Source organism: Monodelphis domestica, chromosome 5 (assembly GCF_027887165.1).
Source record: "Monodelphis domestica isolate mMonDom1 chromosome 5, mMonDom1.pri, whole genome shotgun sequence".
In the NCBI taxonomy this organism is placed as follows: domain Eukaryota; kingdom Metazoa; phylum Chordata; class Mammalia; order Didelphimorphia; family Didelphidae; genus Monodelphis; species Monodelphis domestica.
The window spans coordinates 232,399,706-232,423,114 of record NC_077231.1 but is presented as its reverse complement, the minus strand read 5'-3'; the positions used below and the strand labels follow the sequence as shown (position 1 = coordinate 232,423,114).

The following is a 23,409-nucleotide window of genomic DNA, read 5'->3' as shown; positions in this document are numbered from 1 at the left end:
CAGTCAAATCATTTGAGCTTTTTGAGCCTTAATCTTCTTCTCTTTAAAATTAGATAGTTGGATAAAAGTCTTTATGATCTCTTCTACTCTAAGAATTCAATGATTCCGAATAAATGTACTTCCTTGGAAGTGGCCTTCTTCTGCAGAGTCAGTTGTTTTTTTTTTCTTTTTTCCATTTTCAAATGTTGGACTGAATCACACAATTTTGAAGTTGGAGAAGATCTTAATAGCCAACTAGTCTACCAACACAGTCAGGAATTCCGATTATGATATACATAAGTGATCATCTAAATTCTCACTTAAGGCCTCTAGTTAGGGAGTAATTCACTAACTCTTAAGGTAGTCACTTAATTTCTAGGAAGCCTTTCCTCACATCAAGCATAAATTTGCCTCCTTTCATCTATGACCTACTGGTTCTGATCTATAAAACAAAATAATTTTACTCTTTCATGTAATGATCCCTTAAGCACATCCATTCCCAACATCCTCACTATGAATCATCTCTTCTCAAGGCTAAATATCCTCAGTTCTTTCTGCCAATGGACATGATAGACTTACAGCTCTTTACTATTCTGGCTGTTTTCCTCTATATGCTTATGTTCCAGTATATCACTCTCCCTTTACTGGCACTTAGATCTGAACACAACTCTCTAGATGTGTTCTAACTAATGCAAGAAAAAGGGATGATCACATCATTATTACTTGAAAGCAGGCCTCTCAGAAAGCAGTCACATTAGGTATTTTTATGCCATGTTACATCACTGACAACTGAAAAAACTGAAGCAGGCAGTGGTTAAGTGATTTGTACAGAACCACAAAGATAGTGAGTGTCTAAGACTAGATTTCTACTCAAGTCTTCTGGACCTGCTCCATTCAATACACAATCTAGCTAGCCTCTTGGCTAACACAGAGATATATCTCCAGTTCTCTACATTCTTTCAAGTATCACTGGGAATATTTTAGTAATGCCACACATCAATTCTTTTACTACCCAAAGATATAGTTGATTTGGGCTAGAAAACTTGAATTCATCAGGGGCAACTATAGATTTTCTTACTATCTCCCTATTTATCTTTGGTATTAAATATTTGTTAGTCATTTTTCTTGTTGTTCTGATACTCCTAGTGCAAAGATCATTTTCCTTGACTGAGAAACTAAGTTAAAAAAAAACCCACTGCTTTCTTCTTTGTTATTACTTATGACTTCCTATTAGCCTCAAAAGGCAGTACTTTCTCCATCTCCTTTTATTTTATTTTTCCCCTAATTAGCTAACTATACCTCCTAACCCCAATCTTTTTGCAATCCTTAAATTCCCATGCCAGACCCCCCCTTTTATTCTGACCTTTATCACTCCTGGGATTATTGTTACACAGGGATTATGTCAAATCATTATATATGCTTTCTACTACTTTCTGTTTTTTTCCAGTTTTTACACATATTTCTTTAAAATCTAAGTTGGGTGTTAAGTACAAATTAGTCTCTTTGGGCAAATCCTGGTTTTCTCCTTCAATAGAATCATTTTCCTTTGTGTCTTTAGTATTATGACATTTAGAGTTTTCCAGTTATTTTAGGATAACTTCCCTGGAGAACTTTAATCCATGGGTTTCTCCCAATTGTTCTTCATCTGAAACTTTAGAATTTCCAAAATCTAGAGAACATGACTTTCATCTCCTCTATTATTATCTCTGTGAGTTTGATTACTGCCCCTCAAGTTTCCCATGGTTTTAACCTCTGTAACAAGTTCCTTCAATTTATAATACAGAGCAGAATTTCCCTTGTTGGTTACTCTGCCTTTTAAAGGATGACTCTGTCCTTAGGGGAATCCTTCATTGTTCAACTTTTGGCAAAGCAAACATTCCAGAAGATGTCCAGACAACATTAGTCTCTAATTACAACTCTATCCTGCTTGTGTCAGGTTTTTGAGTTCTCCAAACTGTCTACATTTTTTTTCACTTTTGACCAAGTGTTCTATAGAATATACTTCTGAAAAAAAAATAGCTTCTGTTTTTTTTTTCTTCTTCTCCTGGTCCTAATACTTCTATTTTCAATTGTGCTTGTCCAATTTAATTCTTAGGGTTTTTTCCATGAGTATATGTTCTAATATGTAATATTCATTCTCTTCTTTCCCCATGATTTTGACTTTTTTGTTTCTACTGAATAAGATATGTTATAATTTTTGTTCCCTCAGCTTTCAGCGGTATGAGTGTGGTCAAATTTTCCTCTGTATTGCATTAGTTCCTCTTACTTGATGCTCAAATTTGGGGGATTAGTATATGACCTTTTGAAGCAATCAATTTGAAAAATTTAAGATAATATATTGATTCCATTATATTTGTAAAATATATATATGCATACATACTGTCCCCTTTTTTAGATTATTATTCAATTTGGGACAGAAATACATAGATGTCTTATGATCCACCTAAAGAATATGGCTTAGTGATTCCGGGGAACAATTTGCAAAAAGGTCTACAAAACTTTGCATACTCTTTGACTGAGTAATGTCACTACTAAATCTGTGCTGAAAGAGAACAAAGACAGAGAAGAAAAGACCTATTTAAAAAAAATTACAGTGCCTCTTTTGAGGTTGCAAAGAATTGGAAATTAAGGATAGATACTCATCAGTGGAGGAAATGATGAACACATTGTGGAGGAACTGATGAACAAGTTATGGTATATGATTGTGATGAAGTACTACCATGCTATAAGAAATGACCAGGAGAGTAGTTTTCAAAAACAAAACAGAACAAAACATGAAAAGACCAATATGAACTAAACCAAAGTTAAGAGATAACAAATATATCATTATGTATAGTAACAGTAGTGTTATAATTATGATTAACTTTTAAAGACTTGGCTACTCTGAGCAATGCCATGATCTTATGAATTCAAAAAGAATAATGAAAAAATGCTATCTATACTTCTGAGAGAAAAATGAGGTATTATTTGTATAATAGAAGTATAATTTTCTCACTTCATTTTTCTTGAGGCTTTTTGCAATGTAGTTAACATAGAAATAGGTCTAAATTATTTTATATGTATAATTGATATATTGTTTACATTCTTATTGGGTGGGAAGGAAGGAGGAAATTTGGGGCTGAAAAAATTTGAAATGGTAAAAATAAAAGTTTGAAAAGAAGAAAAATGATTTGGTATTCCAGAATCAGATGATAAAATGAGGGACCATTTAGAGGCAAACTGTTTTCAGTGAAGCCAGCATCCTTCATGGTATGTTGTAGCAAATGTTGTTTTAGTTAATGGGCTTCAATGGCAGCAGTGATCATTTTTTGGTCATTTCTAACAGTGATTTCTTGGCCTGAAAAAATGATTTTGTACTTATAATCTGCTCTAGTAATTGTTTATGAATATTCCCCATCATACGCATTGTGAAGATTGGAAATTAACTATCTCCTGATCCTAACAATGAAGATACTTAGCTCTTCCTTTATTGGGAATATTGAATTGTAATCCACAATCTATTTTTAGATTTTAATCCCCCCAAAATGGTAACTGAGTATTTAAAGTATATCTATCCATTGTAACTACAAAAAGGTGTTAACTAACCACAAAAGGTATAACTAACCACATAAAGGTGGGAACACCCATTTCATGCATTGAGTAGGAAGTCGGTGACCCACCTGTGACTGAGTGGGCAGTCCTGGAGAGGAGCATCTGTTGTGATTGGTAGACATGAAATTTAGGGGAGGTAACACAAGAGAAAAAGATCTTTAAATAGAAGACCACAAGAGAGATAGAGATATTTGAGCATTTGAGTTCAAATAGGGAACTCTGACTAGGAGTTGGACTAGACAGTCAGGCTTGGAGTGAAGGATCAGTCACTCGGATCTGGAAGGAAGACAGACACTTGAGGAGAGACTGGAAGACAGACACTCAGACTTGGCTATGAAACTGGACCCCTGGAGGAGCTCATGCAGGGGACCTCAGACTGCTTTCCTTTTAGATGGTCACTGTTGGGGAGTGAAAGGTTGACTTAGTGACCCTGCCTTTCTGGAGGTGCAAACCTTGAGACTCTTTTCCCTGATTAGGGCCTTAGAATTTCTACCTGGCAGTGAGGAAGTCAGAGCTCTCTCTCCCTCTCTACCCTTTTCTTACTTCCTTAATATCTTAGACTCTCTTGTAAAATAAATTACCATGAATTCCATTTTACTTTAGTGTTTAATTTTGGGATTTAGAAATTAAGTCCCTGGTGACCACGAATTTAAATATTAAGCCCAACCACCAAAAATTTTTAATAACATCTATATATGATTTTATTGTTTAATAGTACATACAATGTTATAAATTATTTTCAATTGTCATCTATATAAACTGCAAGAGGTGAGATGATAAAGCTCTTCCTTTTGGGTATTTGACTTTTTGGCATTGTCCTTTAAGAACCACTCATACTTTCAACATGGAATCAACAATTTTTGAAATAAAGGAAGCATGTTTCTTGTCTCCTCCATTCCTTATGATAAGTCATAACAAAGCTGTTATAATTAATACCCATTGGTTCTCACTAATGGAATTAACATGGCAATATTAAACAATCAGTGCATGAAATTATCTGCTTATTTTCATTACTTTTCCCTTCATATACTTTTCCTCTCTCATTTCTGCATCACAGATTATTTGCATAATTTTTGTGTGTAAGTGTCAAAAAGAGGGAAAAATCATTTCCATTATAGGGGCAATGTTTGATGGCACCAGAATTTTTCAGATATATCCTAATTAAAAGTTTAAAGAAATACTCTGAAGGAGAAATCAGCTTGAAGAGAATATAGTGACTGTATTGTAAATTAGTTTCTTCAATTCAATCTCACTGAATATAGAATACTATGAAAATTACTCTGTAATTCTTTGAGCATATGAATATGTGACTCATATTAGGGGTCACTAAAGTCCAAATTGACATTAGAGAGAAAATATTTAACTGACTTAGGGAAAGAGTATACAACAACAAAAAGACAACTTACTTCTTTCAGGAAATTTTCATTATTGTTCAAGTGGTTTTAAAGTAGTCACAAAACTTTTTTTGTTTGTTAAGTTTTTGACTAATCAAATGGACCTATGGTTTTGGTGAAGTGGCAATCTGTCCAAAATTTAAGTCTTCATTTCGAACTTAGACCATACCAGGTGGCTCTGGAACACATGGTCCAATAAATTTGCATGGGAGATGGCTTCCTCATTTTCTCCTGTCATTTCAAGAGGCCATGGACTAACCATTACTCTCTCCACATGACCATATTGTTTTTTCATTCATATATTTAATGGGTATCTTATACTGAATAATTAATTAATTGGTAAAAAATTATTTCTTCATTCAACTCTCTACCAGTAATCAACCCAAGGGAAGGTATTAAGTAATGGGGCGTGATATATTTCAGACAAAAGGAATGCTTTCAGGTGGAAAATGAAGAACTAGTTGAATGGGAACCTGTTTTAAATGGAAACTAAAAAATTCAAATTCCGATCATTCTGACTTCAAAGTCAATACTGCCTTGCTGTCTCTCATTAGCTGCTCAAGTGCTTGAATAGGAGGGTGAAGATGGAGTAAAGAACCACAAGAATGAAAACTGAAGGATGTATTCAGTAAACTTTGTATACTCCACAATTTTGTGGGGACTAGTCCTCTAATATTGTCTACAGATAGCAAAAGATTCAGAGGTATTGTTTTGATCTTTTAGCATTTAATTTCCCAATTAATATTTACTTAATGTTTCATTAATGTAGTTGGTATGATGTTTATATAAAAAAAGATAAGAAAAGGATGGAACTAAACACTGAGCTTTCTCTGCTTATGGGAGAATAATCTAACGCCAAAAGATAATGACCCAATATTATGTTATCATTGTATGATTCAAAATTCTATTGAAACTGAATGTATTCCATTCATTTGAAGGAGATTTTCCTTTCAATAGAAAATATTCTGAAAAAGTAATTGAACTTTAAATGCTTTTCCCCCCTAAAACAGCAACTAAATCATATTGCATTGTTGCTCATTATCATGCAAAAGCATAAGATTAACCACTTTTTGTTGGGGTCTTTGTGATAGAAAAAGTAAACAGTCTCTGGGGATGTCAACATACCTTCAACCAAATACAACTGAAGTTGGCAGATTCTGAGAGCAATAGCAAAGAAGAGTTATTACTCTTTATTGAAAAACATTACATAATTATAATACTGGATTGAAAAAAGGCACTGGGGGAACAATCAAGGTATTTGTCATCTTAAAAATGGGCTTGTTAAAGGCATTCTCTAGTCAGATAATTAAATTTCCCACTCTTTATGATCAGAAATCATTCATTCCTTTATTATTGATTTGCTTTTCTTTGCTTCTGGTTGTATTGGGCACTTGGAAAATATGTTTTGGTAATCATTTAGTTTTTTGTAAATGACAACCATAAGGACTTTTTCCAATGATAAATCTAATGATCAGAATGTCCTTTAGTCCAAATTAGCTTTAAAAGTGAAGTACATACCATAATTTGAAAATACTGAACAAAAATATTGTTTCAGGGACTAACACCTTGGATTTGGCAAAGGCTCCTTTTTGTTCTATTGCTTTCCATTTAGCTAAGTATATAAAATTATTTTCCCATACTTGTCAGATCTCAGAGAATAAACAAAAATTTCATGTTTTATACATGTGTACAAGTCTTCTATAATAAGTAAACAACCCAAACAAGAAGTTCTAAACTTAAAATCAGATCATTGCAAGGAATCATCTCCCTCTGCCAGATTTTTTGTAGCTAATATTTTGAGAGTTGTCAGAGCCAAAGATCAATACTTTATACCACCCAAATTTAGAATGGGACCTCAACTTTGAAATGGGATAAATCACTATGCTATATTATAAGCTATTACTGATGTTAATTATTAAAATTATATGGGGTTGATTTTTAAAAAGTTGTCAATTTGGCAAGCTTGACCTTAAAACATTTTACCATTAGGAACCATTTCCAAAAATTAATGGTAATCCTTTGAAAGCAAGCAATTCTACTTCTGATGTTAAAGTTTGATTTCAAACAGCAGAGACTCCAACAATGGCAATAAGAATAACACACACACACAATAATTTACTCTCATTATAAATTGTTATACAATATGAGCATGAGATTTTCTTCAAAGACAGTAAAATATAGAGAATAACAACTATTTTAAAGCCCAATTATTCAAACTGACAAAGGAGACCACTTGAAATCATAAGAGGACAGGGTCCCCTTTTTAAAGTAATTCATTGAAAATAATCTCTCAAAGTGTTCCCAATGTCAAGCATTTCTCTCTTTTAGAACTAAAACTGATTTTTCTTCAGCTAGATGATCCCTGGCCATTCCTCTAATCTTCCAGAATTCAGAAAGCTAGAAAAAAAATGATCTTTAAGGGTTGGTAGTGGATAGGGCACTGGAACTGGATAGCTATGCCAATAAAATTCTGATAACATACATGATAGATGCCACTAAGGCCCTAAATAACTCCAAAAGTACCCTGGTATCTCATGACTTGCTTCTCCGTCTACTCTCCCTAAATTCCAGGTTTGTTTACCAAGAGTATGGTCTGCACCATTGCAACTCTGTAACTCTCCTGCTGTAACCATGTTTTCTTGTTTCAATGATCTTAGATTCCTGTGAAGATGCTATCTCTAATTTCCAGATCCCAAAGAACACTATGACCCATTCTAGGACAGGAGTCTCCACCCTTACCTATGAGGACTTTCCTGTATAACTTCTGCCAGAACCAGACCCTCAAAGACCCCCTCAACTACCACTTCAATCTTTTTAGTCACTTCCTGCTAGCACTCTGAGAACTGAAAACACAAATGCTATTGGGGATAGGAAAGAGAATCTTGTTTTAAACACTTATTATATGCTATAAAGTAAGTAATCTAACTTCTCATACTCAGTTTTATAACCTGTAAAATGAATATAAGATCATCTTACAAGCTCATAGTGAGGATCAAATGAGATAATTAATAGTAAGCACCTGGAGAATATCAAAACACCATATAAATGCTAACTATTATTAACATCTGAAATGTACATGATTTTATTATGGGAAATGGTATTATGTAGATACATTACACCAAGTTTTGCTGCTATCTTATGAGGACCATGGGGCACTTTCATCTAACTTGCAGGTGGAACTTCCTAACTGAGTTGTCACTTCCTTTTAAAAAGTGAACTACTTGAAGGCAGGGCATGTCTTGCATTTTTATTTGTATTTCCAGTACTTAGCAGTACTTTGCTCATAGTAAATGTTTTTTTCATTCATTCCATTCATGCTATATTCAGCTGTTCTGTTAGAATGCTAAGAGAGTGCCTTACAAAGAGATATTTCAAGGTATTGTGCCCAAGGTTTAATCTGAAATTTACTGGTAAGTCTCAGGAGGGTAGGTACTTCTCTGCTTTTTTGTAGGAAAGTCTCAAATCCTTAATTCTTTTGAAGCAAACATTTATTGACTGCTTATTATTTGTAAGTTGGGTGCTAAAGTGAGAAAGGGAAATAATGAATTTAAATTCATTTAATTAAATTTAGCTCCATCCCTGTCTCCAAGGAAATTATTCTGGAGTAGAAGGGAAAAGTATATATTCAAGTAAATATAATGGAAAGAAGTTTTACACAGAAGAGATACACATATAAAATCTCATGAGTTTTAAGAGAAGAGGAGAGGACTTTCATTTGGAGGTGTGGATGGGAACTTTTAAAAAAGAACACAAAGGAGGACAAAGATGAACAGGTGGAAACTGGGAAAGGAGGTTAGCAGTGGAAATAAAGGGAATAGTGCAAAGGCAGGAAAGTGCAGGACCACCACCTTGTCTAATCCTTGCATTGACAGCTAAGGAAAAAGGACCAGAGTGAGAAAGTAACTTCACCAATATCACACAGTTAATAAGTACCAGATCTAGCATTCAAATCCAGGTCTTTTGATATCAGATCCAGAGTTTCTATTTCTTTCTTTGCCTCACTCCAGGTACTGGCTAAGTTCTTGAATCTAGTATAAATCAGTAACAGAACCTTTTTAACATAGAGCAGAAAGTTGAGACCAGGAATCAGGAGAATTGGGTTCTAAATCTGGCTAGATCATTTGCTAACAGGGTGATACTGATCAAGTAACTTCACTAGCTAAATCTCCGAAGTCGTATGATTCCTAAAAAAAATTTAAACCATTATTTTCCATCTTAGAATCAATACTGTATATTGCTTCCAAGACAGAAGAGTGGTAAGGGCTAGGCAACTGGGGTTAAGTGACTTGTCCAGGGTCATATAGCTAGGAAGTATCTGAGGTAAATATTTGAAATTGGCACCTCTCTTTTCTAGACTTGGCTCTCAATTCACTATCCATAAGTTCTATTATTCTAATGAAAGAATACAATGGAAATAATAATAAAAGGCAGGAAAAATTGTATTAATCATAATGTTCATATTCAATGCCAAAGAAAAGATGAAGAAATGTACCAGAATTTGGTAGGTCCAGTCTTCAAACTTTACACTTCACAGAGAACATGTTCTTCTTGAGTCTGGAAGTTTGTCTTTGTTCTTTAGCAGGATATTAACTTAGAGCTCTATCTCTATATTTAACTTTCCCTGCTGTGTTAATGATCATATAGAATCTACCTTGGGAGATGATAGGTACAAAGCACTCTGGGGTGTGCTATGGATTAGTAGGGCACATACAAATTGCAAATTGCTAGCTACACTGCTCTTTCCTCCCGTGGATAACTTCCAGACCTAAATTCTCCCAGTCCTATATCAACTTCTTCATGTTTTATTTAATTACAAGATTTGTTGCTGTTATTTAGTTGTTTCAGTCATTTCTGACTTTTTTGCAACCTCAATTGGGGTTTTCTTGGAGTAGATGCTGTAGTGGTTTGCCATTTCCTTCTCTAGTTCCTTTTATAGTTGAGAAAACTAAGGCAAGTAAAGTGAAGTGACTTGCCCATGGTCATACAGCTAATAAGTATGTGAGGAAAGAGTTAAATTTAGAAAGATCAGTTTTCCAGACCCCAGGCCCATTACTCTATCTACTATGCCATCTAGCTGCCACAAAATTGTAGGATTTGTTTCCTTGTAGACTACATATATCACAAATTAAGGGAAATTTTGAGGAATATAAGACCAAAGGTCAGAGAAACTCATTAGTCAAACTATTTTAAAAATTGTATTACCTCTTTCATCTCATATCCTCTCATCTATTACAAGGGCCACCACACCACTTATGAGCACAAAACTGAATTCCTATGAGGGTGGCTATAACTTTTTTTCCACACCAGCAGGCGAGATTGTTACAGAATAGAAATTGATCCTATCTCTTCTATAATAATACAGGTACAAGCATGTATGCACACACACATACATATCTGTACATGTGTACTGCCAATCAGTATAATGAAAGTTTTATAATGGATTCTGAAAAGCCCCCACATGCTATATCCTAGGTTCAAATACTACAAATATTCCTTTATGCCCCAAGAGCATACAGTACATGACTACAACCAAGATTCTAGCAAAATTTTTGTAGGACTTTATTAAGGTACCTTGAAGATATCATGGTGTGCTCTAGTCAGAGCTCACCAATAAATGTCATGAGAGGTGTAGTATTTGAGACATGGTGCTGCCATCCAAGACTTGAATAAGTTCTCCTACATCTTACCATTTGTGGTGATCCCTGAATCATAAGAACTCCTTGGTAGAATTTTTATGATGCTTAAATGAGTTATTCATATAAGGAAATGTGTGAAAGAACTTTGAAAGTCCAAAAGAGTTACAAAATGAAAGGATTATTGATTATCATTGAATCAAAATGGCAGACAGTTACTGCCTTAGAATGGGAAGCTACTCTTATGGTGAATCCAGAAATCCTGAAAGCCCCAACAAAATCTAATATACATGTATTCAATAAAAGAAACATATATTACTTAGACAAAAATCCAATGGAGACTGTTCTTATCTATAAGGAAGCATTTAAGAAACTATTAATTATTATATCCTGTATAAATCTTTATTTTCAATGGTCTGCTTCTAAACAATTCTAGTTCTACTGTCTAATAAGGGAATAATTAGTAAAATTTGATGATAGGAACTTTACTGTTGATTCTAGGAGTTCTAAATAATAATAGCAGTATCTGATTTCTCTCCTATTTTTATTGAAGAAGTGTTTCATGCGATATATAATTTTTAAATGACCACAAGATTTTCTTCTACTACTCAAAAGTTTATAAAGACTTTCTAGGCCTTAGTCTCCTTGTATGTAAAATTATGGCCTTTTACTAGTTGACTTTTAGGATTTCCTACAACTAACAGATTTTATAATTGTATCATAAAAAAGGTTTCAAGATTTTCTAAATAAGTTTCCTCTTTCATATTTTTCCAGGTACTTGGCAGAGTTTTTGATTCAAGATGGACATCTAAGCAACTGAAAACCTAGTTTAGTATTTCTTTCAATTTAATTTTTTGATACACTTGTAGAATTTGGAGTTATTTGGAAACATTTTTCCTTCTGGCACTAGAAATAAAAGTCTTTCCTAATACCTTCTTTTTTTTGAAGGTTATTCCTTAAACAACATAATTTTACTTCTGGGTCATGCATCTTGTTTCTTTATGTACCTTTTTGATGGGAACTCACCTCCATAGCTCCCACAATGAGATATCTATCAACCGCTCATGACATTTCCCCTCTAAAAAAACTTCAAGATCTCCCATTACAAGCACATTCACCCATGTAGCAATATTTGTTCTTCAAGACTGCTTCCTTATAACCCTGAACATCTGCTGTTCTAAATAAGTATAACATCACCTGGAGAATGGAGGCAGTAATTCTCCATTTCTTTTTATATAAAACAACTGTCACTCTCTGATTCTGAGACAGTGACCTCTATGTACTTGAAGACATTTCTGAGATTATTTAGCAAGAGCAAATAATAACTGCCTACTTCACAGAGGTCCCAGGAAACAAACTCAAACTGTATCCACTGTTTTAAAAGCATTGAAATGCCTTACATTATTCATAGTAATGTGTACTTCTATTGAAGGTATAGCAGAAATGTAATAGTCTGGACAAATGGATTTTTATTGAAAATTATCTACAAGGGTTATAATAGCTCTTTTTTCCTTCTCTATGTCCTAAAAAACCAAATGGCATGCTCAGTATAAATAGAGAAAATTAAGTGATCAAGTCAAAAGTAAAAGAAAGAAAATATTTCATGTCCTTCCTTCCAATTCTCTTTGATTTTTTGTTACTTGCTAGTCTACCATTAACAAATAAGGTTTGGCCTTAGAGAGGTCACTGAATTAAGAAATTTAATTTTTCTTATAGAATCATATCAACCAGAATTTGGGACATAGTATCTTTACTTTATGTGTCTCCATTTTGTCTTTGGGGAAATGAAACCAGTGCTCTTTATTTATGGGAGACTGGATAAAGGGATAGTGCTACATAATATATAAATAAATACCATTGTAAACAAGATTGTTATTCAAATAATTTCATCATCTACTTCATAAACCTGCATTTTGGGCTTAAATCTTTCACTCCTCTTCACTAGTTGGCAATTATATAGCACAAAACATCACTTTGATTACCATTCTCTCCTTTCCATCAGAGTTTTCTCTAAAGACTCTACCCTTCACATCTTACCTCTTTCCCAGAAGTTCCTTCAAAACCATCTTTGTTCCTGAAGACCTTAAGAGTAATCTTAGAAGACTAGAGAAAGTGGGGAAATGTTTTAAAAAGAAATATGGATGTAAGTAAATCTCATCTTCCAAAAAAAATTGTTATGTCTTCATAGGCTGGAAGCATCTTATATAATTATATTGCTAGAGTAGCTAGCTGGGGCAGGTAGGTGGTATAGTGCCTAGCATGACACACCTGAAGTCAGAATGACTTATTGCCCTGAGTAAAAATTCAGCTTCAAATATGTATTAGCTGTATGACCCTGGGTAAGTCATATAAACCTGCTTGCCTCAGTTTTTTTCATGTGTAAAAGGAGCTGTAAAAGAAAATGGCAAAACATTATAATATATTTGCCAAGAAAATCCCAAATGGGATCATAAAGAGACTAACACAACTGAAAAAAGATTGAGCAATAAAAAATAGCTTGTAACTCTAAATATGTTAATATCTGTATTGTCTAGTTTATTGATTAAGAATTGGAGACTTAGAGAAAAGTGACCTACCCATAATTACACAGCTAGAAAGTATAAGATTAGAGACTCAAATACGAATCTCTACCTATGAAGAGCTCATTTCTGTTCTTCCCAATTGCCTCTCATATATATATGTATATAGATATATACATAGATATATGTCTGATCCATGATTTTAATGATGTAGGGAACTTCCAAGGAGTAACTACTGCAAAGTCACTAAGCAATTGTTCTGCAACTTAATAGTATTAGAACCATACAAAACGTGTGTAGCAGTGACTTCCTCAGGTTACCCAGTGATTATATGGTAAAAGCAGAAGCTAAGTCTTCCTGAAGTCAAGACCAACTCTGTCTACTGGGCCATGATATACTCATCTTCAACCTCATCCCCATCATCTACTTTTCAGTACACATGAATATGTATGTATATATATATATATATATATATATATATATATATATATATAGCCATATACAATACAGAATTGTTTATTCAAGGATATAACTACATTTGCACATATATCAGCATATTGTGTGTATAAACATACATGCATATACATTTACATATTTATATGTATGCTTGCATGTACATGGAGGAAATAATGTCCTATGGTTTTAAGAGGGCCAGCCTTAGAGTCAAGTCTCATCTATGACACTAAGGTAATTGAACAAAAAAATGTATTAAGTGCCTGTGATGTGACTGTCACAATGCTAAACCCTGGATATTAAAACACAAACAACAATCTCCTGCTTCAAGGATGTTATATTCTAAAAGAAGAAACATCACATTTACAGATGAATAAATAAAAATACATACTAAGTATAATGCAATCTCTAGTTCTCAAGGGGTTCAAGAGAAGCTTTGTAGGACAACTAAGAGGAAAGGGTGAGGGAAAAGGATATTTCATGTAAGAGAGACAGTCTGTGCAAAAGGAGGACAGGGGATGGAAGGCTGCATGCAGGGATGACTGTCCAGGTGACTTTGGCTTTGGGGAGTTTGGGGAGTGAGATCAGATAAAGAATGCTTCTAAAGAGGCAGAATCTGGAGCCATGGGGTTTTCTAGAGCAAGGGAGTGACTTGATAAAAGGTATACTTTAAAAATATCAATTTGGTAGCTCTATAGAGAATGGATTAGAGAGAAGAGACTCTCTTCTCTCTTCTCTCTTCTCTTAGGAAGGCATCTCTAATCTACAACAATTGAAAATTCACCCTATTGATGAAATCATGAAATTTCATACATACATACATTCATACATACATACAGCAATATGCATAAAATATATCTGTCTACCTATGTCTGTCTATCTGTCTGTTTTTTTAGTATGCTTTACAATGTTTAGCAATATTGGGGGCATACAACATCCAACATCCTCTTGGTAAATAGCCAATTATATGTCACATAACTATTTCTCCATTTCAGAAATGGAGCAAGCAATCTTATTTGCAAACTACCCTGGAGAGATATAAGGATTAGTGGTGGCTATCTTTATGCATCTATGGTGATGAGCACCATGGGGGAAGAGGGGAGGAGACAAAGCAGCAAATCACAAAGAGAACTACAGTTAATTAGAGAAGTCCAAAGGCATTTCCAAGTACTTCTGTTATGTGAAGACTATACACTGTAATTAGCATTGATAAGTAATGATTGAATTATACATCTTTGATAAACATACCACACACAGAACAACACTGCAGAACAATTGCTGATGTTTGCTCTTTCCCTGTTTCTACTACATTCATGGCAGCAAGAGAGAACAACTAATCTTCTTTCTCACCCCTCTTTAGCCCCATAGTCTTGGGTTTTCAGGTCTATGAATATAATTCAGAAAATTGTTAAAGTTGGGTGGAAAAATGTTACATCATTTTTCAGTATGATTGATTTTCATTGTAATCCTACATATTTTGTTTTATACATTTTAAAATATTATGCTGAGAAGGGGTCCATAAACTTTATCAGTTTGTCAAAATTATCTTTAATACAACAATGTTTAGGGGAATAGAAGAATAAGGGAACAGCTAATTATTAAATGGTTATTATGTGCCATGAACTACACTAAGTGCTTTATGAATATCCCATTCAGAAACTCTGCTCATAGATTTTCCAAATCCTTGATGAAGTCTGTCCCAAAGCGTATATCAGTTTTAATCTAAATGATATATTTTGAAGAATCAAGATTACGCGAATATCCTACTTCTTTTCTGCCTTAGCCTTTTTGATCTAGCCAGTCTAGACCATTTGGACAAGGGCACAATAACAATAGTAATAATAAGATAAAATATGTTTTTTTCTTTTAAGGTACAGAGATAAGGTCATTCATATGTGATATATAGCATTTAACAAAAAAACATATGCTTCCTACAGCCCTTACAAATGATAAATCACTTAAAATACATTTTTTCAAGATGTGTTAAGCTCAAGATTTAATTAAAATGAAGCATGCCTACTATTTGGAAGCCCTGATGAATAAACCTCAAAATAGGTAAGGCTTTCAGATAACAAAAAAACAGTGATTCCTTTTTATTATTTCAATACAATGGAAAGGAGCCCTTAGCTTAAGTATTTGGAATGAATATATGGCAAAAACTGGTAATGCTTTACCTAAACACAGTTAAATAATAGTATTTAATAAGCACTGCTAGTGTAAGTTCAATTAATAAGAGTTTAATGACAGCATCATGCCATCCCTAGAAGTTCAAAGCAAGTATAAGGTAAACAAACCAATATTTTAAAAATATCAGCAAAATTTAGTTTAAAAAACAAACAAATCTTGTAATCCATGTGTTAGGGAAAAGAACTCCCACTATAAAAAAGAGGTTCTAGAACACAAACAAACTGAGAATTCAGACATATTTGAAAGGCAACCACTAATGCCCTCTAAAAATTGGAGGTATAACTGACTCTAGGAGCAAAACTACGAAGTTGACATTATCACAGATCCACCAAAAATGAATGGATCAAAAGGAGATGTAACTAGGGGATGAGAGCAGGTAGGTGATACAAAGAATAAAGTGTCAGGCCTGAATTCAAGAAGACTCATCTTCTTGAGTTCCACTATGGTATCAGAATCTAACTATCTGTGTGACCCATGTCAAGTTACTTAATCCTGTTTGCCTCAGTTCATCTGAAAAACAAACTATAGAAGGAAAAGGAAAAAACACTCCATTATCTTTATCAAAGGGTTCATGCAGAGTTGCACATGAGTGAAACAATTGAACAATAATAATAAACCATAGAATCAAGAATGGGCTAGTTAGTTGAAAAAAATAAAACTCCAAACAGAATTATTAACATTTAAAGGTATTTGGGAATAGCCAACTAAAATGGTTTAGTCTAGACTAGGAAAAATGAGGTAGATAGTCTATGTGCTAGTACGGTGAGACAAAAAGAAATAAGGAACTACATGAAAGACTAGTGACCACTATTAACCTCTGACACTTAGAGGTTTTCAAAGGCTATCAAAGAAATTGGGACAGGACAGGGGAAGCCATGAATAAAAGTCCTTATCTAAAATCAGGATGGTTTCCTTAAACACTCTGAGGAGGCTGTTTGAATAATTTGACCAAAAGAAAAAAACAACAATATAGGGGAAAGCTTCACAAAAAAGATGAGTATCACAGTATAGTGAAAAGGAAACTATATTTGACACATTTTTATAAAGAAGACACAAAAATCATGATGATGCATTTTTCCTACATAGATACAAGAGAAGTATCCACAGTGTCATCCCACCTGAATCCCAACTCCTCTCCTCCAACTCCATCTTGAAACAAGGAATCATGTGTTCTAATTTTTTCCTGTTCTTAGTATTCAGAAAAAGGAAAGGTGTAAGGATGCCCCAAATTTTTGCACAACTGACTTCCCTACTTTTGGTTATCACAATTATTTTTACCTAGTGGAATCATGTACCTTTCATCCACTTTAAACTACAGCCAACTCATCCTCAACCTTGACAAAAAAACTCCTAGCATATGGGAAGCCACTAAAACTGAGGTTCAAAAGCATTATGAATGTGCTGTTGACATGAATGCTAAGTTCAATGCCAGGTTGTGTCAGACTTTCTCTCTCAATATCCATGGTAGGATGATGAATATATGAGATTTTAAAACAAAAAGCCATTAAAATAACATCAGTGTATTTTTCAAGATCAAATAGCTCAGAGACAAGTCTAATGTTAGTCTTGGTCTTCTCCTTGAAAGATAGTTCCATCCACTTACATAAGAGATGGTAAATGAGTCAATAAAACTTCACGGTCAGTGGACCAAAAGCACCAAGTGTTCAATAGATGTTACTCAGTGATAAAAACAGACATATACCTTTGGTATATAGCTTGACAAAATCATTAGTCATCAGGATGACAGCTTGCCCCAAAGGTAAGTCTAAAGGCACACTTGTTGGGTGAAAAAAAAAATAAACTAGATTCAAACTAAATGCGATCCTAGTTTCCACCTTTGAGCCATTAGAGGCAATTTACAGATAATCTGAAAAAAATGAAAAGATCTGTGGTAGATTCTAAGATATTTTTTTGTGATTGAAGAAGAAATCAATTTTATGAAAAGAAAAACACTTATGAAGTCCTGCACATTAAATGAGGGCAAGGAGGTGTGAGGCAGCATAGCATAGCAAAGAAAGCATTCACACTAAGGGCAAGAAGAGCTGGATTCAAGTACAACCTCATGCACTTATTAGTTCAAAGGCTAGATAGCTCTTTGTATAGAATGCTAAGCCTGGAATCAGGAAGACTCATCTTCCTGAGTTCAAATTTGGCCTCAGAAACTTACTACCTAGGTAACTATGGGTAAGTCATTTAACCCTGTTAATCTAAGTTTCCTCATTTGTAAAATGAGCCGGAGAAGGAAATGGCAAACCATTCCAGTATTTTGCCATGAAAACTCCAGAGTCCCAAAGAGTTGTACACAACTAAAATGACCAAATAAAAACAAGAATAAGAAGCAAGTAATTAAACCACTCTACTCTTCAGTTTCCTTATCTAGGGAAAAAAGGATAACACCCCTGTCACTTTTATGTGTTTGTGTGTAGATCAGAGGAGATAATCTATATGCAGCACTTTATTAATCTTAAAAGATTATGATAGTGTTAGCTAAGGTAAATGTGATTATAATGATGTGATGGTGATAATGATTATGTCAATGACAAAAATCACTTCCCAACATAATGAAACATATCTGATATAGGCTATTTTCCATGAACTCACTGGTTTGTTTGTTTTTGCTATAAGTACAAGTAACTTTGATCTGTGAGGTTACTCAATTATACATATTTATACTGTTATAGAAAACTCTCTCAAGGTATGCTTATAGACATTCTCAATAAGTCCTGAATAAGATTCAATGTCCTTTTTTATTTTGTTTTCTTACTGTATTTGGGGGTGGTTTGGTAACCCATTTAAACTTAAGTATATTTACTTGATGTGAAAATGGGTTAGTTTTAATACGAGATTTAAAAGTAAAGACATGACTAGAATTAAGATTTTCTTTCCTACATTGTGCAGCCTCATTATTGCATAGCCACATCTCATATACATCTATTAGTACTATAATTAATTATATATACACACTTATTTGCATGTGACATAAATATACTTGCCTTTCTATGTGTTTTTCTTCTCTAACTTTAAATTTTAATTTTACTCACATTCTGATAAGAAGGTACATTTCTACTGGATAAGGATTACTTTATTTTTATCTTTGTAACCCTAGGACAGTGACTAGAATACATACATACATATATCTATATCTAGACATTTAACTAGACCTGTGATTTCACTGAAAAAGTGAAAATTTGGGAAACTCCCCATCTAATAATATTGCCAAATGATCTGCAATTAATGTTACAGTGGACATAGAAACTAAGGGGCATATCACACAGCTAGTATGTGTGAGAGGCTGGACTTGAATCATGTTTCTCTGGCTCTCTCTCTACTCCTTCATGATGCCTTTCATTTGATTTATTAGATGCTTAATAAAGGCTTGTTAACTGTTTTGATGCTTTTACCATTTGAAAAACTTCTTGTTTGGGGGTCCTAGGCTTTCTTGTAACAGGCTATGTTTACTCTTCTACTGTCTGGTAACCCTTCCAGTTTATGGAAATGTGTTTGGATCTTTCCATGACAGAAACTTCAAATTATCACAAAATCTTACTGATTTGCATCCCCATGGCTGGTTTTCCCCATTTTGATTTTTTTCTTATTGTTTGCAGCCTATTTCTAAATATGTGGCAAGGTTCTAATTGGTAGAAGTTGGCTTTTTTCCTTAGTGGAAGATGAGACACCAAACTTCTCCCATACTCATTAGGACTAGAGTTGAGTGCCAAAGTCAAGGAACAGCCTCTCCACAGGACCATTAATGAATCATTTTCCTCTTCTACCAGCATTGTGCTGAAGATCATTACTGCCCAGACCTTGATTATGTGTATCTTATCCCCTTCTGATGCTGGCTGTATTCTATACTGGTACTTCTAAGAGCCTAAGGACCCTATCCTCTCTGGATTCTGATTGTATTCTTCTCTCTTCTTTCTTTGATCAACTTCCACATTCTCTTAGGTATATACAATTCAGTCATGCAGTTTTCCTTTTAATGCTGGCAAAACATTTCACTGCAACAAGGTAAGGAGTCACATTATCTTTGCATTTTTTTTCAAAATATAGGATAGTCCTTCACCAAAGAAATACACGCAAATTTCATTGTGTGACAAAAGGTAGGATAAAGCTAGAGACTGGATCTGTGATTTCACTGATAAAGAGAACTCTGGGGTGGGAAAACTTCTACAGAAAGTGGGTCAGTGCCTTCTACCTAACTTAGAAAGTTGTCTCAAAGCTGGAAAAGTTACATGACCAGTCCAACGTCAAACACAGTTATTATGTATCAGAGGCATGGAATCAAGGTCTTCCTGGCTTCAAAGTAAGCTCTTTAACTACTACAAGAAGCTGCTTTTGCCAGGATTAAAAAATAGTGTCAGAGGAATGAGCAATTCCTAGTTCTTAAGATCAGTGCCCAAAAGGACTGGAAACTGAAGGGATGTCCATCAATTTAGGAATGGCAGAAAAAAGTTGTAGTATATAATTATAATAGAATACTATTATGTCTTAAGAAATAACAAACAATATGATCTCAAAAAAAAAAAACCCTGGAAAGACTTATAAGAAGTAATACAAAGTATAATGAGCAGAAATAGGAGTAAGTTGTACACAGTAACAACAATAAAATACAATGATCAATAGGATGAAAGACCCAACTATTACCAGCAATGCAAAGATCCAGGACAACTCTAAGGGACTCTTGATGAAAAAACTATCCACTGCCAAAGAAGAAACTGGTGGAGTCTGAATCCAGATCTGAAGCAGATCATTCTTCACTTTATTTCCTCAGTGAATTTTTCTCTACTTATAGTATAGTTATTTGTATTTTCTTTCAAAATATGGTAAACAGAGAAATATTTATTATATGATAACATATGTACAACATAGATTAAAATTACCTTCTCTTTTGGGGAGAGGGAGAAAATGAATCACAAAATGTCAGAAAGTAATTATTTAAAATGGTATCACTGGGGCAGCCAAGTGGCTCAATGGATTGAGATAAAGGCCTAGAGATAAGAGGTCCTGGTTTAAAATTAGGTCTCAGACACTTCCTATCTGTGTGACCCTGAGCAAGTCATTTAATTTTCACTGCCTAGCCCTTACCACTCTTCTGAATTAGAACCAATATACAGTATTGATTCTAAGATGGAAAGTAAGGATTTTTAAAAAAAAAAATGATTGATGTAGCTCATAACTTTCTAGTTAAATAAGGAAATGTCTGTAAAGAATTCTACAGCAATTGGAGTTATTAGAAAATTAAAATATTTCTGAAGCCGGGCTCCTAAGTAATTCTTAAGAAATTAAAACATATTTAATACATGTTCATTTTACCAAGTTAAAAATAAAAGCATAACTTAAACTAAGAAAAAACATTAATTTTTTCATCAAAGGCTCAATCAGAACCATAATTCATGAATGTATGGTTTATCTTTCCTTGGGCACTCATTGAATGCATTTAAATCACTACATAATATAATATAAAATAAATAATTCACAAATTTCAAAATGCCATAAAAATGTAAACAATAAGTATTACCATTATTCTGAATAGCTATATTGCAGGGGCTGACAGAAAATAAACAAAAAACTCCATTATGTCTGCCTTTAAAAAAATCATTAGTTCATCTCTTTAGAAAATGCTCTTCCAGAGCAAGAGATTAATTTATTTCAAGCCTCAGGCCAAATACTAACTGTATTTTTACATGTACTACAGTACATGATATGACTTTTTTTAAAAGTTACTTAAACTAAAACTGAAAGATACTCTCAAAAGAGGCTTGATTCAGGCAATCTTGAGTAGTGAGAGAATTCACTACCTTCTACATACATGACAATATTTAAGTAATTACTTTTCTCACTCTATGATCTTCAGTAACTAAACTATGATTAGCGTATCTACATCAGCATACTCCCCAAATGTGCATTTTTATACTGTGTTTCCTTCACAGACATTTCTAAGTTGACCCACAAAGCTGATAGTAAATCCCTGCTAATAGCCAAAAACCTTGAAGTGGAAAAACTTGACGATAGCCAATTCATTTTTCTACAAGACATACCCCCATGACATACCTCTAAATAGAAATGGGATGAGACATATGAAGGATACACACTGGTAGCAGCTGACTCTGGGTCTAAATTCCAGATGAACAACATAGTGACAAGTGAGTCTCATTCACATCCAAAAGAAGCCTATTTCTTTGTAACTAACCAGCTCTTAGTAGGGTGATCCCTCACTGAACTAAAAGAAATAGAGAACATATAGGGGAAATCAAGTCCTTCACCAACCCAGCCACATTTTACTAATGAACAAAGGAGTATTCAGGACAAATTTTAAAAGATTATCCTTTGTTTTTCAGCTCTTCACTATTCTTGATAACATTTAATGAGATGGATCCTTTTGATGACAACCTACATTATATTTTGGTATACTTTTATTTCATCCCACCCTTAAGTATTTCTTTAGACCACATGATTTTCTTCATGATTTAAGGAAACCTAAATACTTAAAGTATACTATCTCAGAAGAAGATGAAAACAAATAAAATAAGGCTTGATGGAAACCTAATTCATAGCTTCACAACAATTTCATTAAAATTAATCCTAATGTGTTTATATCTATTAGATCAACATGTTTATGACTTAAATTTATTTTTTAACATAAGCTCATCACAGGAAATGAAGGAAAGATAATGTTATCCCCATGGCAGAGAGAAAAGAATTTGGAAATGGTTCTTGGACTGAGCATGAAACTCACATTAGATAAATCACTTAATCTTTAGTGCCCTTTCTTCTTCAATGTAATGAACAAGTTGGCCTTGTTGACCTCAAAACTTATTTCTAATTTTACATCTATCCTCCTATGAGCCTATGTATCCCTAATAAAAACTGTATCATCATACATTAGCCAGCAGTCAACTGAAAGTTTAAAATGGTATCCCGGCTGAATGAAATTAACAATAAATCAACATCTAAGTTGCAAATTCACTTTTGACAAGTAATATGCTGCAACTAAGCTTTAAGTATCTCAGCGTAACTATTCAGCTGCATACATAAGTGAAGGTAATGGAGTCAAAAACTGCAGACTAATTGCTTCAGCTGCGGCTTATTATCTGTCCAATTTCAAGCACAGCAAGCAGTTAAGAAGTAATATAAACTACTTTAGTCAATGCACCAGTGATGCTTTGTACCAACACAACCTCTGATTCCCTCAAATAGCCAGATTAGTAAGTGCCACAGAACCACATTGTGGAGATGTAAGATACAACATATTCCTGTTTGGAGTTCAAGTTCCACCAAACAATATTCTCCCTCACTGACTCTATTGGCTAGACTAAAATATCTTCCACTCCCCTAGGAGAGCACTCTAGCATGGCATTCATTTTTTAATTATTTGCTTTGTTCTTCCCTTGGTATCATCAAGCCATCTGGGCACATTCATTAATTTCATATGTTCAAGTTTCTTTGCCAACATTTGGAAAGTCAGTGGGTCAAACTGAAATCCAACAGTCATTCAGTCCACTGAGTCTTTTTCATTTGATGAAGATTTTGTCTTTCCATTCCAATTGTTAATGTAGACTTTAAAAAAATATATAAACTGCATTCCCAATTTGTCAATTCATGTCCTTTGATTCATTTTACAAACAGTCAATCAAGTGAAAAGAAAATCAA

At 33.9% G+C, this 23,409-nt stretch overlaps 1 protein-coding gene and 1 long non-coding RNA gene across 6 annotated transcripts in view; one reads left to right on the top strand and one right to left on the bottom strand.

Moving 5' to 3' along the window:
* The window catches only part of DPP6 (dipeptidyl peptidase like 6), a 1,262,248-nt gene that overhangs the window by 724,312 nt on the left and 514,527 nt on the right, over positions 1-23,409 (bottom strand). The window lies entirely within an intron of this gene.
* On the top strand, positions 15,974-22,340 carry LOC103097931 (uncharacterized). The gene is made up of 3 exons (XR_473222.3): positions 15,974-16,132; positions 19,705-19,767; positions 22,098-22,340. It is a non-coding gene; the product is annotated as an uncharacterized LOC103097931 (long non-coding RNA).